The following is a 16,632-nucleotide window of genomic DNA, read 5'->3' as shown; positions in this document are numbered from 1 at the left end:
CCACCCTGTGAAAACAGCTGTAGCGGGAACACCAAGGACTAGGAGCAAACTTTCCACCATCACTGGCATGGTCATCACATCCACACACAGGTGAAGGGTCAGAGGGGAAACTCCCACCTGCTGTAGGTGTAAGTTGACATCTGCATGCATAATATGTCCTCACCCTGACCAAGTGGGAATGGATAGTGCATGTGCTCACCACCTAAGGGGTACGCATTTAATCCTATGCACATACATATAGCAAAATTGTTGCCAGGCAATGCTCATGAATTTTACTTAACCATGTAATGGCTGTGACTGCTAGCATCAGACAGAGCCAGCCCCGACTGACAACAGTTGTAACTGCAGGACTATCAATAGATGTGTAAGAACATGAATGAATGGCAGATACCTGCATACTGTTACATGTAAATGTGCCTAAGTAAAACATGTGTGAGTTGTCCAGCAATGACATCAGTATGTGACAGGACTGAATTCTGTAATTTATATTTATGCAATTTAACAACTAGCATGTCTCATGCATCTAAAATACCCAGTATAGAAAAAGCAGTCCAAAATCTACTTATCCCTACACTCTCACAAGTGGGGCAATAAGCAAGAATGCTGTGTCAATAAAATGCTGTAAAAATTCAGAAAAAAATTCCAAATTACATCACCAATACATATCCTATACGCTCAGTTAGCTATCCACCCTGTGCATTAGACACACACATATGTAACCCTGAATCCAAAGGATAGATACAAGGTGATGGCACAGTTATCATCATTTGGGGTCTATATTACAAGAGCGAAGCTTTAGTTAATTGAAAAACTAAAGCTTGTAATATCGAAACCATCAAATGTTGAACAGCCATTTCAACCCAGGGGAAGTGCTTCCCTTGGCCGTTTTGTGGACAATGTCCTTTTCTCCAATTCTGACAGATCGCGGAGTTGACATATTTAGTTAGGGGGGTGTGTGGGGCACAGCCCCCTCACTTGATTTTGGGTCTAAAGTTTTTTTTTTTTTTGAAGCGGCCAAAGGAAGTGTTTCCCTAGGTTGAAATGGACATTCAACATTTTCTGGTTTCTATATTACAAGATTGAGCTTTAGTTATTTGATTAACTAAAGCTTTAATGTTGTAATATAGACACATCATTTGCACAGAGTGGGGGGAGGGGGGGGGCAAGAGGCCAAAGCTGACACCAAAGTTGTAAGTTTGTGAAAGTAAGAAAGACAGGCAGCCAGGAATGTAGATAATATCAAAGGGCCACTGAGGCAGGATGACCTACAACCCTCATTAGTGCCTCATGCAGCTGGTATATATGGTGGTGGTCTGCATGGGCTCTCTATGTGAAATGTGTGTGAGAGTGTTCATAGGTTCATAGCTTCATAGGTAGGTACCAGGCTATTGGCCCCAGGGCCTATATAAGCCCAGCCGAAAAGGTACCCTGGCTTTTGCCACCCAAGAAAATTATTTTCCTGTGCCACTGTCGAGCAGAGCCACAGAGGTGATCCCCGGGGTGAATTTCCTATTTCCCATCCAATCATCAAGAATTTTCTTGAAGAGTGCTAATGAGGAGCTTTGTTTGATATAGATAGGTAGTTTATTCCAAAGTATCGGAAGTCTCTGGGACAGGAATCTATCCCTCCGGCATGTTCTGTTTATTGTGGTGACAAAGTTTAGGTCCCTAGAGCGTGTAGCTCAGAGGGATTGGGATTTCTTTAAGTGGAGCATGTCCAACAGCTCTGGGTTTGACATAGCTTTGTATGTTAGGCAGAGATCACCTCTGAGTAGGTGATATGCGATGGAGTAAAGCTGGAGTTTTTTGAGATGGTCTGCGTAAGGCATCTGTTTGAGGCCGGTAATCCTCTTTGTGAGGTATTTCTGCAGCCTTTCCAGTTGTTGTAGATGTCTTGTGAGGTACATACCAAAAGGGGTGTAGTACTCTATAATGGGTCTAATGAGTGATGAGTAGAGAGGAACAATGACCTCTTTTTTTCTGGATGAGAAACCTTTTGTGATGAGGTGTGCCACGTAGAAGGATTTCCTGACTACTGTGGCGATGTGATTATCAAAGGAGAGACTACTGTCCACCTGTGTCCCAGGGTCTCTTATCACACTTTTGGTGTTAAATATACTACTGCCTATGTTGTAGTTCATGGGTACAGGTTTTTACTAAAGGGGATGACAATGCACTTTTTGGCATTGAGCTTGAGGCCATGGCTTTGACACCAGACATCTGTCTCAGTGAGGCCCTTTTGTAGGATGTCCACATCATTAGGAGTTTCGATTATGGCTCCTACTTTGCAGTCAAGTTAGCCAAAGACCTTCTGTGTTAGCCTGTATGTCAGAGAAGTAGATACCAAACAGGAGAGGACCCATGACTAAACCCTGTGGAACTCCACTTGTCACTTATCTGAAGTCGGATTTGGGCGTGGGTTCTGTCAGTGAGCCAGTTGGCCACCCATCTTGTGACATAGGGATTTATATCTAGTTTAGTGAGTTTATCTATAATTCCAGAGTGAGGGATGGTGTCGAAAGCCTTGGCGAGATCTAGATAGGCTGTGTAAACCACCTTACCCTCATTTACCGCTTTGGTAACTGCTTCAAAGAAGTTTATCAGGTTTAGGATACATGATCTGCCTTTTATAAACCCGAAGTGGGTGAGATTACCAATGTCTTTGTTTATAAGTTCCATGATGATACATTCCATTGCCTTGCAGACCAGGCTCGTCAGGTTAATGAGGCGGTAGTTCCCAGGGTCCATGGTGGCTCCCCCCTTGTGGAGTGGGATAACCGTTGCTGTGCAGCATTCAGCAGGCACAAAGCCTGAGGTGAGGCTATGAATGAACATGGTACTTAGGTGGGGTGCCAGTTCGTTCTGTAGTTCATGTAGAACACAGCCTGGGATGTTGTCTGGTCCCATGGATGCTGTGTTCTTGGCTTTGGAGAGTGTGTTTTTTACCTGTTCAGCCGTGATTACAGGAACTTTGCATTCTTCCGGTATAGAGATGGGCTCTTTAGGGGTGAGAGGGGGGTAAAGTTAGCACTGAACCTATCTGCCAGGATGTTGGCAATATTAGTTGGGTCTGTATATTTAGTGCCATTGTGCTGTAACTCAGAGCAGATCTGAGTGTTGCCATTGAGATTCTTGACATAGGTATAGAATGCTTTGTGGTTGTCTTTAGAATAAGTGGTAATTTTGTTTTCATAACTAGCTTTGGAGGATTTTATCAGGGATCGCAGCTTCTTACTGAGGCTGTCCAGGGAGCTCCTCCACTCGTGGGATTTTACTCTCTTTTGCAACAGTTTCTTCCTTCTGTTGTACAGTTTGTTTATAGCAGGGGACCACCAGATTGACTTCCTTTTTTTGGAGGATAGCGTCTTGGTTCTGTTTGGGATAGCACGATCGATGCACTCATGGAAGTGCTTATAAAGTGCAATTGTGTAGGATTCAGTAGTCGTAACTGTATTGTCCATCTGCATGGGTGTATGCATGGACACAGCCGAGCTCTGTGCTAGCACTATATCCTGGCATGTAGGATAGGTGTAAACCATGCATAGTAGAGGTGTCAATTCAGTGTCATCACCCCCAGCTGTAAGAACTGGCTCTGCCAGGAGTTCTGGCACATTCATGGCCATGGTCAGATGTACCAGTGCTACCTGAACAAGAGTGATGTCTGTTGGATGAGCTCTCCTCATAACTACACCCATGACCATTACTCCATGGTCTACCATATCTGGGTGTGGACACCTCAACCACTGATAGAGCAATAGACATAGTGCCATTGCTGAAGCAGGATGGGTCACGACCATTTTGGCTAACATCAGATGATGTTGCAGCCCTACAGAGACATAGATGCTGTCCTCCTCCAAGCAGATATTCCATCATAGACATTGCCCGTTCCAGTGTGACTTTCATCCAATCCACTGAATCTACCATGAGGTGGAGGCAGTCACTCATATCAGATTGTTCCACATGTAGAACCCTATGCTTATGCTTGAAGGCTTTAGTGAAACATGCCTGTGCCTCCATGCTGGCCCTACACATATCTTGAGTCACACATAATGACACACCAGCATCAGATGGAGAATGGACAATATGCTTCCTCTGAGCACCCCTACAAGCCCACGTGTGTGGCACCTTTCCCACACTTTGGCTATGGCCAGAGTTATCTGGCACTGAAACCACAGTAACCACACTACCCTTATTTACTGTGTCCCCCTCAACCTGTCCACTATCTGAGGGATTAGTGGAATGGGTATGCATATACATACAGACTCTGTCTGAAGGAAATCCAGGAGATGTGTGATTCACGACCTCAGTGTCAGAATGAACTTCTGCACCCCTTGACTGTGCCTCTGTTTACCCACCATCATCAGAGTTTACTGATACTCCACATGGGTGGTAGGTCTCCTACACATCCACTGTCAGGATCGCTTGTGATAATAAGCAACAAACAAAGGAATGAAATTACTACTACACTAAATATTAACCCAAAATATCTGTGCAAAGGGTAACACTGGTCACACAACTGGACATGCTACAGCAATACAGAAACTCATTACACCTTCCTCACGCATACTGATAATATAGTTAAATAATGCTTAGTAATAAGAAAAGAAAAATTTGCTTGCCATGTGCAGACGTCTCAATACTTTGCAGAGAAGATGGGCCTGGAAGAAGTGAAGCAATGAAAGGATGACAATTAATCATCACAATGGGAATAACACAGAGATAGTGAATACAGAATCACCTATATGCCCTGTAAGAAATTGTTCTAACTGAAACTTGTCAGAGGTGTCCCCTAACCACCTATTAACCAACTCTCTTGTACACCTATAATTATCAAAAGGTACAGATATAAAACAAGTATCACAAGCAGCAGCAGCCAAGTTATATTTTAGTCTACAAGACAATATCAAGTTTCCATATGTAAACCTACCTAGAATCTGCTCCTGGGACACATTTGGCCTTCCAGCCACATCATCATCAGCATCAAGCACACTGTGCGAAGGCTCCCCTGAGCTGTCAGGATCTCTGACAGTAGCCATGAACTCATCATTTGGTGTAAGTGGTGGCTCAGTAACAGGGCCATCACCGGTTACCAGCTGTTCTCAGGCAACTTCAGCCACCCTCCTCCCTGCTGATGAAATCATGTCAGTGAACCAATGCCACAACCGATCACAATTGCGGCAACGACCACCAACTGCATTGGCATTAGCGACTATCTGGTTCCACATGTCCTTTCTGGCAGTCATGTACCACAGGCATCTCTCAAGTAAGAAGGCTCCATGGCACCTCATCCTGGATGATGACCTCATTGTCAGCCTCACTAAGAGGGCTTTTCATGGATTTGCTGGCTTGGGTCTCATAATCCTATGTGACATAAAACAGAGAAGGACAAAACCTATTAATAACACATAACTAATGTATTTTTTCTAAAAAAAATAATAATAACCATGCTGTGTGTCCTATGTCAACATAAAACACTTGAAAAGCACTTCTCATTTATGACAGCAGGATGGTAGATGGCCTCCATCCACCCTCCAACACAAACAAAAAGGTTTGTACAAACCCAGGAATAACACATAAGTAATGTTTTATGTTTTCCTACAAATAAACAGAGGCTATTTACCCACTGTCAGCATGCACATACAGCACTTGAAACACACTTCGTGTATGACTACAGAGTGGTAGGTTGCAATCCCCACCCTCCAGCATTAATGTAAATGTCTGGACAAACACAACCATTGAGGCAGCATTCCTATACTGAAGAATGCAGTTATGTCATTGATTACTGGGTGAATTACCATTGCTGAGTAGTCAAAAATGCAAATTAGGAATGCCAATCAGTTTTCAAACTGTGCCCACTACTGCTGTGGAGGTTGCCCTGGAGCATCTGACAGCCTAACACCATTGTCAGCCACATGCAGAATCCCTTGCATTGGATAGAATGCATAATTACAGTTCTCTGCAATCCCATGTGAAATTGCAAAAGCAAATGGTAAGAGCATACTTGTGCTGTAAGCATAACCTGTCAAGCTCACAAATGTAAAGTGCTGCAAAAGCTGCCTATGTCAACAGTGAAGTATAGGAAGTGCATACACATCAACTTTTTTCTACTGGCTATATAAATACATTTTTAAAAGGTTGCAATTTAAATATTCTTGAATCATAGAAACATACCTTAGCAAAATAAATGCTTCTCTGCAGAGAAATTTCTTTTAAAGAAATACCGATGTTCTGCTTTGTCTGAAACAAGTCCCCTCACCTTCAAGATCTCTACCTACATGGTTACCATTTTAGAGTGTAGTTTCAGTCCTCTGAGCACTGTGAAGATGCAAATGAGGTATGAACTCATTAGAATTGCTGAATACCTAACTTTTAAATTTGTGTATCAGATGTAAACATAGTATAGGCTGTACACCATTGTTAGGTGCTAATGGCTTGCAACTGTGAATGATTAGTCTAAGTGAAGGAAAACCCAACAGCAATTCAGACACCCTTTCCTGCAGTGGGTATGTCAATGAGGATGCACTTACAAAGTGTGGATGTAACTTCAGTGATCTTTTAAATAAAATCAAACACCACACGTGTAATGTTTGGTCCTAATAGCACATATCTCCTGCCTTTGCTGAAAACTGTTAGTAAAGGGATTGCATATCTGACAGTAAAGCACGGATAAGAGAAGAATGGCCAGAATACAAAGAGAAGACAGAGCTTCATTTTTGCAAACATATTCATAAATTACTGAGTGATCATTCATTGCATTAAATATATTAACCACACATGCAGGATTAACTGAGAATGTCCAACTGTATGAACTGTTACTACTGGATATGAAATGTGAATTGCTTATATGCACATGATTTGATTGGTACTGAAAAGCTATGTTTGTGGCAAAGAAAGATAACCCACTACAACTATGTTATGCAAATGCAATAGACTGATGGTTCAGATTCAGAACTAATTGTTTAATACATTATGCTAAAAAATCAGAACATAGATAGGTAAAGCAGGGTTAAATTCGCACAGTAGTTATTTACATTTACATGTTATATATGTTTGCTGTTGCCTTTTACTTTTGCTTGCTGCCTACCAATGCACAAACTGTGTTCACTACTTAAGGAAAAAAGTGAAAATTTTAATTTGGTTTGCCTTCCTTTGTACAAACAGGCTCAGCAGCGATGTGTTGCCAGCAGCACTCTGGACAGTATTGAGTGTGGAAAACAAACATGCTGCTTAGTTTTCCCTCTGGCACTGGGTGTAAGTGTGCAGTGAGTTTATGCTAACAACACAGGTGAACCAGGGTTCAAATCTAGCCTCTTCCACTTTTTAGTATGGGTGTCCCATTGTAAGTTTTCATAAAACTTTGATTATAAAGATAATACTATATAACAATAGCTATGTTTAGCAGGTTGATTGACAGAAAGGTATCATTACTGCTTCCACGCACATACTTTTGTAAGTATCATATGTGTTATGTGTGTAACTGGTCTAGCATGACAATGATGGTTATGTAATACAAAATACAGTAGCATATCTGTGATGAACATAATAGTTTACTGACAATCATCGACGCTCTGCCCATAACACAAGTATAACCCTAACACAGAATGTATTGTGAGGTGCATATCATAACTCCAAACTAAAGTCATGTAAGTCTATCCATTTCCAGTATATTGTCAGACATTAATCTTGCATCACACCTGAGAATGCATAGGCTGGGACCTTTAATGTCACTCTCACATAGGCTTAATTGAAGTATAGCACCAGTCACTATTTAAATTGTATATTTGTAATGAATATGGTTGGCAAACACTTCTTATGTGATAATGAGGAATAATAACCTATGTGGAAATGTACGCATTCCCTTTTATATAGATGTTGATCCCACACTATACAAAATTAGTTTTAACAGTGTGTAAGCCCCCACAAAATATGTAAGTCATCTCACTAATCCCTCTAAAGTAATGGCTTAAAAGCCAAGTCATTTAGCATTTCAGTGTTGACCACTGGGCAAAGTGTGACCAGGTATTGCAGCACATATGCCATAAATCAATGCTAAATTTCACATCATCATAGCTGTTTCATAAACTCCCTTCCTCATTGTTAGGCAATGTTTTTCTTTGCTTACCATCACGCAAATGTGGTTGGCATGGTTGCACATGTTTGTGCACTGGTCATAAAATACAATATTACTTATTGGTGGGAAACCACTAAAACTTTAGTTGGAGGACCTTTGCAGACATGGTAGAAGATAGGAAGGATGGTGCTAAAATCAAGGCACAGAGGTGGGGTGTAGGGGAGTAAAAAATATTTGTTGCACTCCACATGAAGCACTACAGCCATAGGCTGATGCAGGAGGACTATACTGGGTCTCAGTACAAGGCTGAGACATGGAGCAGCCTAGCCAAGGCAGCCTCTAGTGCATCTGGCATACCACACACTGGGAAGCAGTGTGGGCACCACTACAGTGACCTTAAGAAGTGCAGCAGACACAACTCAACCAGTGGCTGGATGAATTTTGAACTACTGATGCCCCCAAGTTAAGTATACAGATCAAGCAGCTTAAAATGATATGGAATGCTATGGATAGATGAGACTGGTATACATAATGCTTTCATGTCTCTTTTTCTCTTATTCTTTATTTTACAGCTGCAGAAGAAATCACAGCAAACAGAAAGGTACATGCTGAGAGATTGGAGCGACTCAGAGAGGCAAGATGTATGTCTACAGCACAACTGACCCTCATTTTAGTAAATATATTGTGATTCCATAGATCAGTATCAACTTCATCTTGCTTATATTAACTGTAACAGCAAGCATGCATGTTTTCTTCTGCAGCTCTTGCTAATTGTGTTAGGCAAGTATAATAGTGTATTTAGATTATGTGGGTTCAATTCCCACAAGCAACCTTCAGAGTCACACTCAGCAAGTATAATTTTTAAATTTGAAATGCAGCAATACTGGCTTTAATGCCATGTTGTTAAGTTAACCTGTAGTATCTTTAAAAGAATATATGGGATATGTGCATATTCCAAGGATTACTTGTAACAATTAACAATCTTTTTGGGATTGAGAAAGCTCTATAGCTGCTATAATAAGAAAAGGATATTTATTGTAATAAAGCAGGAATGTGACATTTTATGGTTCTAATCATTTCTATTTTGTCTCTTTTGTCTCACCCCACTCCTTATCTCTCTCTTTTTTTCTGTTGGTTACCTGGACTCTCACCATTCTGTTGCCATACCTTTCTGCCAATAAACAAAATGCTTTTCAGCCCAGGGAGGTATGCTATTTGCTACAGTTCAGCCTGCCAACCCTACACCAGCTGTCACACCAATGCCCAGCACCTCTGGGACTCTACCTGGTAGTACTGCTTCCACAGCCACTGCCCTACCTGCTCCATCCACATCAGATAGCATGACGGTGCAGTCATACCCCTTGGGAGAACTGGTGGAGGCAGTGATTATGTCACCCACCAGGAGCTGCCAGGAATGGTGTATGATATAATAGAGACTGGTCTTGGAGCCCACAACAGCCCCCTTGAAAGGTTGCTCATTAAAATAGAAAATAGATTCTCATGTCAAGCAGTCTCACATAGAATTGAGGAAGGGGACAGTGACAACAGCTCTGAGGGTGGGGACTAGATTATCATTGTTCCCACACCTGATGGGTATGTGCCTCCAAGGTCCACTATCTATCCCCAATCATGTTGTCCCCCAACCATTTATGTCCATCACCATCCTTGTGTCTGTCCTGTATGTCTTGTTTGACTGCACCTGTTTCCTCACCCACCTTGCCTTCACATTCCTAGGTCCCTTCCTCAACATTCTGCTCTTTTTAAAATGCAAAAAAAAAAAAAAAAGGCACCTGCCCACCAAAAAAAAAAGTCCCATACATAGCTCTCCAGTTCAAATATGTGTCTTCTCAACATACTAGATTTGGTTCAATTGGCTATACAACTTCATTGCATTGTTGTCACCCATCTGAGTTGTGGTGACTGTCCAAATTCTTCAAATTGTATCTACATGTACACATTACTGAAATGGATATATATGGTTCTTTCCTTATTCCCTATACCCTGTACTTACCCCCCATTTCTCCACTTTTCTATCTATGCCATTTTCACATTTTTAATCTAGTCAAAAGATAGAATGACACACAACACACATGGCCAGAAATGACCCATAAAAAGCCTTCAGTTGCTGTCTTCTGCATCTGCATGGAGTTTGGCATTACATGCTAATGACAAGTGGCAGTGAATTGCTGTTCATGTCCTGTGGCAAAACCTAGTGAATTTCAGCCATCAGCTGCAATAGTTCAGTTGTCTCCACACAATGGTGCTTAAACATGCTACACTAAAAGAATATACAGTTAAAGCAGAGTAAAGTCACTACTGTGAAACAGTTAGTCTGACAGTTCTGTACACTGCTGGATGTAACAAAGTGTGACTTCCTATGTGGAGTGTTGACATTAATCACTTTACTGAAGATTTGTTTTTGCCCATAGCATCAAGGGTTGCATTTCACATCATGTCTTAGTGTGATGTTATATGTGCATGATATGTTTAATCACGCACATCTTAACATTTGCCACAGTTATGAGTTCTCATGGAGATATATTGGATACTGGACAAAAATTATTTGTATTGACATCCATCCCCACAACTTTGACATATTTATCCAACCTTGTTCAGCTTGTCATAAGCCCATTATCCCTCTCGTAACCTTCTTTACCCCATGTCAGTCACTTCATGCTGCAGAGCAAGGCAGCTTACTAAAACTGTGCTCATAAATGTTACATTACTCAGAACATCTCTCCTTGTATTCCCCCCTTCACTACCACCCCTCTTTATGGGTGTGCATTTATTAGGCTGATGGATGTAAAGGTTATTTCATGTTTTCTGCATAATGTCATGACTCTACTGATGGATAATACAAACTTGTTCCTTGATTCAGTAAGTTATCAGTGCTCCTGTAGTGTGCAAGGTTTCAAACTCTGCTGTAGGATTCCCTTTGTTTTATATTCACATGATAATGGATGAAATTTATTTATTTTTTATTTAACATTTGTTTACCAGGAAAGTCCAACTTGGAACTAAGCCAATTTTCAGTGGAGGCCAGGGAGAAATGCTCCAAACACATGTCTTTGAAATGTGGGAGGAAACCAGAGCACCCGGTGGAAACACACATGAACTTAGGGAGGACATACATACTCCACACAGAAGACACTCCAGCCGAGAATCAAACCCAGAAAACCTCTTGGTGTGAGGCGACAAAGCTACCACTGTACCACTGCACCATCCAAATGTACTGCATCCAAGGCATTTAACAGACTGCGCTACCGAGTCAGGAAATGTTCAGCTAATATGACATGAAGACTGTCCTTATTGTGAAGAACATACAGCACACACATACCTACAAAATTAGTTAGGATATCTGCTGAGTCATACTAATCATTTCAAAAGATGTACCATCCCTTTATATTTGTAGCAAGCAGTACACACAATTAACCTGTGAGTTGCAATGAGGCTTGGAAAACAACTACTAGTTGTAAAAGAGTATTGAGATAGCCATTACTGATACAATTTGGGAAAGACACATACTTTAGTATACTCATTAATAGTCACATTTGTACTCCTGATCACATTTACTTAAATAAAGACATCCTGACATAATTTGTAAAACAGAGAATAATATGGATGTGAAGCCTGTCTCACCTGTGCTCTGACCAGGAGTTCACTGCTCTTACACCTTGTGCCACAGAGAAAGCCAGGCAGGAGGTGTATTTTCCTCAGTCAGTCCTGTCCAGTGTGCTGATGGTTGCACATTGCCTCAGAGCCTGTTTGTGTGAAGGAGACCATGCCACTTTAAATTTTTCACTGTTTTCCTCAAGTAGAGACTCACGTTTCCTTGATGTTTAATGTAGCGCAAATGAGGAGGGCAAGACCAGCAGCTAATTATGTAATAAAACTTTGAACTCAATATTTTAAAGATAGACTACAGCATATACATCATACTGTCTGCTAGTAATTTATCTGATAACATATCTTGCAAGCCTGACACATGAAACCTTAACAACAAACAGATGTATTTTGTTGCTGTTGTTGTTGTGTCTTTCTGCTATTCCCGGTTAGTGGTCGCCACAGTGGAACTCCGGTTCGCTAATGATTGGCAGTGGATTTTTACATGCCGAGTTGCCAGCCCTGATGCACAACCTTCAACGAAGGTACGCCCATTCACACGTCTCCACACAGAAGACGCTCTAACTGGGAATCGAACCAGACAACGTCTTACTGTGAGGAGACAACGTTACCGCAGCACCACTACCACAGTCAAATCAGGTCAATTACTGTATGTACCTATTTGTGCACAATTTTGCAATAAACAGTAGTGGACATTGCTGCTTCAAAAGTCCAAGTTGAACTCCTGAAATTCAAATCAAGCATGTGCTAATACCTTGCCATCATCCGTGCAAGTCATCTTCTCAGCGATATGTTTTGTGAAGAGATATTTAACATGTTTAACTCTGCCTACTGGGCTGTAATCCTCCAACACAAAGAAATGCATTCATAAACAAAAGAAAAGGGCAGTGGTGTGTGCTTCACTGAACACAAACTTTCAGATATTCATGTGTGGCTTGTATCATTGCACTTGCAAATGATATATCAGGACTTGGGTCATTGCCAAACAGACTCCAGAATTACAGAGCTTAACTGCATTTTTACATTTGGCATAGGTTTATAGTGATACTGGACATTGGACATCCATGGTCATATCCCACATTTATTGTCAGTAACTTGTATTAATGAGGACATACCCTCATCTGAATACAAAGACACATAACTCCATCATTGCACTACTGCTATTTACAAAGTGTGTGAATGTGTGTTTGTGTGTGTGTGTGTGTGTGTGTGTGTGTGTGTGTGTGTGTGTGTGTGTGTGTGTTTGTGTGTGTGTGTGTGTGTGTGTGAGATCTACACAACGTTCTGAGAAACAGGTACATGTCTGTCTCACTTCTGCAAAATGCATTCATGACAGCTTCCTCCACCTAGGTTGCAAGGATCTATTTATATGGCCTTTTGTAAATTGTGCTCACACAATCTTATCACAAGTCCTGGCTTTGCAAACAAGTGTCATGACAGTACATGTTACCTGTGACATTAGGATATGTCATCATCTGTAAAGTGCACTGAGATACTGCTTAAATCAAACTCGCGTGGTGGTGTGAGTAAGTACTGTGCTGTCTAACTTGTGTAATTAGAGAGACAGGAATTCTAATCTCACCGCAGTAAAATCTGTTTGTGCCTATGTCTGAGTTAGTGTGTATGTATGTAGTCAGAAGATCATGAGTCCAAGGCCTGCTGCCTTCACTCGAGTAGCATTCAGAAGATACTTTTGTACTGCTACATGACCCCACAACAGTTTCATACAGCCCTCCCAAAATCCTCTTATCAGCATGCACTGATGATCTCATCCTCCATAAAGTGCACTCTGACAGTATTAAAGACAGACGTCTGAGGTGGCACTAGCATTATAATGTGTTCTGCAGCTTATGTAACTAGATAGGTAGAAGTTCTAATCTCACAGCAATCAATGTGTGCATGTTTGTGTTCATTCAACTACCAATCTGGAGATAATTTTACAGTGGGATGTGAACCTACAGCTAGGTCAGACACTCCTACTCAAATATCTTTGTCTCAGGATACACTGATGATGTCATCCCCAATAAAGTGTACTCCGACAGTGTTATAAAGTCAGACATCTATGGTGGAGATATTCTTATGTTGTATGGACTACAGCTTCTGTACCTACGCAAGTGTGGTATTCAAATCTGACTGCAGATAACAAACAGAGGCAGTCTGTATTAAATCAAACACATATGCACATACCTCTTCTATTTTCCATCACATAAATGTAACAACTTGAGTTTAAATGGGATTATAATGGCTAGGAATATCTGTTCTTGGCCAATAGCCTAGTAATATCCTATCACCCTCTGAACATTGTGTCTGTCAATGTTGTTGTCATCCACATATGCTGTGTTGAGGTGTCGATGTACTGTAGCCCTGCAACAGTGTATTCCAATCTGTGATTTGAGCTACTGCATTGATGGCCGATGCTGTCATTTGATTACATGTTCCTTCTGCAACAGCTGTAGTAACATGCTTCCTGAAGACTATTGACATTGGATGATGATCTGTATATTGTTGCCTTACTAAGGCATGTGCTCTTATAGTGGAGTATATCAACGTTCTACACAGTTCTCATTCAACCATCACAGTAACAGATGCAGAATGGCACAGGTGTGTATGTGTATACCAAGCATCTGGAAAATTTTCTAACATATAGCAATATTATGTATTTATTTATTTATTTTATTTTACATTTGTTGACCCAGGAAATTCTGACTGGACCAGGTCCATTTTCAGCGGAGGCCCGGGGAGAAAAGCTCTGGCATCAAGTTATACAAATACAGTACATCCTGCATAATACACAAAACAGGTTACACCATGTATGCTGAGCATAGTAATATAACAAGAAATTAATAAAACTCTCCAGGTAAAAGAAGATATAGAACATATTGGCATACTATTATGTCATACTGATTACATGGGCACATACACCCGGGTTCATCCACATGTTGTAATGCTGTTATATACACAAACATATGACATGTTCAGATTCACCTGCAACATTGGTGAATTCATTGTATGCACTATTGTGTTGCTATTCACAAGGAGTATGCAGGTCTTCCCCAGCAGCATTGTGTGCCTGTCAGCATTTGTGTCATTAACTGTTCTGCATGAACTGCATTGGTCTCTGTTGTAATGTATCCATATATGGTGTCAGGGCCCTCCTCCATATATTTACACTGATAAACATATAGGCCGTGGTGCACAACTGGTGGAATGATATGAAATAGGTAGAGTTGTACAACTGTGTTAACAGATCCAATGTGTTGCATGCAATTCAGACCCAAGGTTTTATTTGCAGTTGATATATAGCCTGATGTCCATTTGTGGCATAGATACAGCTATACTGTGACTGTAACTGTGTCATGGACCTATGAGTGCATTACATCAGTATCACCAGCATGAACACATATTGATGCATGTCAGGATTTCATAACAGTATAACATTTTCACTTGCAAAGTCAGGGGGACAGTGGTCATGTGGCAAATGTGTTTAGTTTTGACATGTACTTATAGTGGGTGTTCCATACATTGTTTAGTATGTGTACAATATCACAGTGACAGATTCTTCAGTCATTGACATTTGCCTTTGCACTGCTTTACTTTCTGTGCACATGGGCAAAGATGATGCATCACCATCAGTCTCGCATACTATTGTACCTTTCATTATAAAGCATCACTTCTTAATTTATACATCAATTGCAGATGCTTCAGACAATATCCATTGCTATTACATGTGGCAGTTGCATGTGATACCCAGCTGTGCGTAGGGAATCTGCTCATAATAGTGTGTTGTCATATGTGTTGTTATCCATATGGCCAATACCTATATTAGCGCAGGATATTTTAGTCAAGTGTATTACATTTGGCACAGTGAGCTCAAACACATCTTGCCAGCCATACAGAACTATTCTTTGGGATGCATAGCAATTAGGATTTGACAGTGCAAACTTCCTTTCAAGGTGTTCTACTAGGTGCTTGTCTGATAATGTCTTTCTGTGTTGCACCTATTAAATACACAGTTCAATGACAACACTGATGGCATGGGTATCATTCTTGCAGGTGTGGAATGTGGCGTATGCATCATACAAACCTCTCAACTGGATATTATTCCCCAAGTTCAACTCCAGGTCTAACACTGTCCCTCTTAACCCCTCCTAAAAGTGGTCATTTTTGGGGGAAGGGGTGGTGAATTTCCCTTATAGAATTACTATTATACACATCTGTTCCTGCAGAAAATAGGTTACACTCATAAATTCTGCCAATGTCACATATTAAGGGTGGTAATATTTTAAAAGTGTCCATGATTATGCCTCTTTCTGTCTACATTTGTCCAGAAGTCTACTGCTATGTGTCCTTGATTGGTTGTTGGTTGAGAACTGTGGTAACATGTCTGTCCTATTCAAGCAAGTCATTTTGCAGATCTTCAAATTATGCACATACCCTTTATTGGATATACCATCCTTGCTAAATGTCCTCTCCAGTGAGCATGTCAGTCATGTTTATATCACAACCATTCACATCCATTGGCATGTACCCTTGTGTGACCATCACATATATACCATCATGTGTGATGAAATACTGTACTATCTACATAAGGGCTTAATGTTACGTGACTGGCTTGTCTTGGAAGTGTAGGTACATTGACATATCCTCTTTTGGGCACATTGCCCTATTTACCATGCCATCTTCCTCTTTATTCATTCTTATCATTCATTTCTATGCCCATTTTCATCAACGTGCTTTCCCTGCCCAGTGTACATTTCCTTGTATTTTTCTTGGCGTTTGCCCCCCCCATTATGTCATTCTGCAAATAATTGCCATTGTGTGCATTGCACTGAGTACAGTTCTCTTTTCTCTGTTATTATTGCTGTTATCGTACTGTTTTCACCCCTGGTAGTCATTGTGGCTATCCGTGCAATCTCACAGAGCCGCTTGTCATTTCT

Source organism: Protopterus annectens, chromosome 3.part0, assembly GCF_019279795.1.
Source record: "Protopterus annectens isolate FY-2018-M chromosome 3.part0, PAN1.0, whole genome shotgun sequence".
Taxonomy (NCBI): Eukaryota; Metazoa; Chordata; order Ceratodontiformes; family Protopteridae; genus Protopterus; species Protopterus annectens.
The sequence above is the reverse complement of the archived record's forward strand: the minus strand, read 5'-3'. Positions refer to the sequence as shown.